Below are 2,500 nucleotides of genomic sequence, written 5' to 3'. Positions count from 1 at the left end.
TTCTTTTCAATTTTTAACTTTCAACATGTCGAGGAATACACGATTTTATCGTACATTGATCGATAATAAATCGATCGGATGGAGGAGTGTATTGATTAAAATTATCATTTGATAGTTTTAATTCGTTGAATTTTTACGTATTGCAAATGTTTAAAATGCAACATACGTTAGAGAGAAAGAAATATGACTTCCCATCATCGTTCGTAGTCTTAGACTGGAAGAGGAAAGGGAGGTGGAAGAGAAGAAGGAAGAGGAGGAAAATGAGGAGGAGGAGAAGAAGAAGAAGAAGGTGAATGAGGAGGAGGAGGAGGGGGAGAAGGAAAGGAGGAAAGCTAACCGTTTCGAATGTTACTCTTCGGTGCACAATATGCCAGAGCGTGCATATAATTAGACGGCGTGTTATCGTTGATGTCGCGCAACGTACGTTATTACTATGGTGTTTTGCTACGTTGTATGGACCACCATGGTAATTTCTTTCACCAAACGAAGGTTTTCTACGTGGCTAAGACGTGCCTCGGCATACGATCTGCTTGCTAGCGAAATCGCCAGTTCGCACGTTTCGCGACTGAGAGAAACTTACATGGGCCATCGTTGATTACCTCCCTTTTCTCTCATAACTTTTTATTTTCGTCTCTCGAAATCTCGACGATGGGAAAATACGTACGTATGTACGTATGTACGTGCATATGTATGTAATACGTTTAACACGTATACCACGATCGATCCAACAAATTTTAACAAGAAAAAGAAAAAGAAAAAAAAAAGAAAAAGAGGATACGAAAACAATTGGATTGGTATAAATGTCGAAACGCGATGCGATCGTAAAAAATATTTGAAAATTGACGTTCCTAGAACGTCGATAGGAAATTCTCGATTGGATCGGCAATAGCATTTGCATCGTTAGAAATTAAAAAACAAATGTTAAAATAAATGTTATATATACATACATATACATATATATACATATATATACATATATATACATATATCTGTGTTGGAATATCAACAAGGTGGAGGAACGATATCATTTCTTTCTTGGTTGGCGCCAGCACAGGAGGAGCTACTCGAGACCCTTGGCGGTGTTCTTTTTCAGGGCTTGAGCAGGTTCCTTAGTGCCGGCTCGGATCTCTCGTAGATCTTTATTTCTACCGGGAGAAGCCTCCGCAGCAGCCAGCCCGTGAAATCGCGATATGCTCGCAGATCGGCAACAGTTTGAGAAGCGTGAAACCGAGAGGGCGGAGCGTGACGCTACCAACTCTACGTTACTCATAGAGGTTAGCACCGATCTTTTCACGCCCTTATTCTCGAGGATATGCCCCTAACTGTACGATTGAGAAGGGTGACTTATAAAATGAGAAGGATCCAAACTCGATCGTTTCGTCTCTTACTGTTTTCTTTATACGAGAAAAGGGATAATATATTTTCATAAGAAAAATTATTACGATTTGTACGAATAACAAGTGTATCTTTGATGGTACTCTTTGAAATGTTATATATATATATAGATATCTTGTCTCTAAAAAAATGTCTCGCAATTATTATGATCTACTTTACGATACCCCCTTCCTCCCTGTCTCTCTCTCTCTCTCTCTCTCTTTTTCTCTTTTACTTCCTTTCTCCTAAATTATCATTAACGTAACGAAAATAAATTAATTATCTCAAAGTTATTTCAAATCGAACCATCAATTTACTACAGGATGAGTTCTATTCAAAAAAATTAACAAGAAAGATAAAGATAGATAAATAGATAGATAGATAAAAAGAAAGAGAGAGAGAGAGAGAGAGGGAGAGAGAGAGAAAGAGAGAGAGAGAGAAAATCTTCTCGTTCGATTGCAAAGCGCGAGAAAGTCGAGATTCGAGTAGATAAGAAGACCGAGTAGTAACGTTCGAAGAGAGTAGCGGCGAGAAAAAGAAAAAGAAAAAGAAAAAGAAAAAGAAAAAAAAATAAAGAAAAAGAAGAAGAAAAAGAAGAAGAAAAAGATGAAGAAGAAGAAGAAAAAGACGAAGACGAAGAAGCGTCGAACAAAGGACGATGCTTCAGTTTTTCCCAAACGGATCGAAGATAAATGATAGGCAAGCGTAAAGGGCCGTGTCGGCTTGGAGAAGGAGAACAAGCCCCGGAGCATGACTATGCTTCTCGATGGATTTAAAGGAAGAAGAGTGAGAGAAAGAGAGTTCGACCGGCCTCTAAATCACAGACCAAACAAGTCTATTGTTGCGCATTTAGCTTGTGAAAGAATGTTAGCAAATCCAAAGAGGAATCCTTAAAAATCTTTATTGTTGTTACGAGTGAGATATATATATATATATGTGTGTATATGAATGTATGTATGTGTGTGTGTGTGTGTGTTTGTGTATCTTCGTGCTAAAGAATGAGAGAAATAAAGAAATAGAAAAAGAATCGAAAGGGAAGTTCGAAAGGGTCGCGAGAGGCGCCAGCTTGTCGTTGCTTAGACGAATTTTTTTTCACTTTCTCTCTCTCTCTCTCTCTCTCTCTCTC

This window comes from Vespa mandarinia, chromosome 5, assembly GCF_050613455.1.
Source record: "Vespa mandarinia isolate Hongniang chromosome 5, ASM5061345v1, whole genome shotgun sequence".
NCBI lineage: Eukaryota > Metazoa > Arthropoda > Insecta > Hymenoptera > Vespidae > Vespa > Vespa mandarinia.
Note: the sequence above shows the minus strand (reverse complement) of the source record.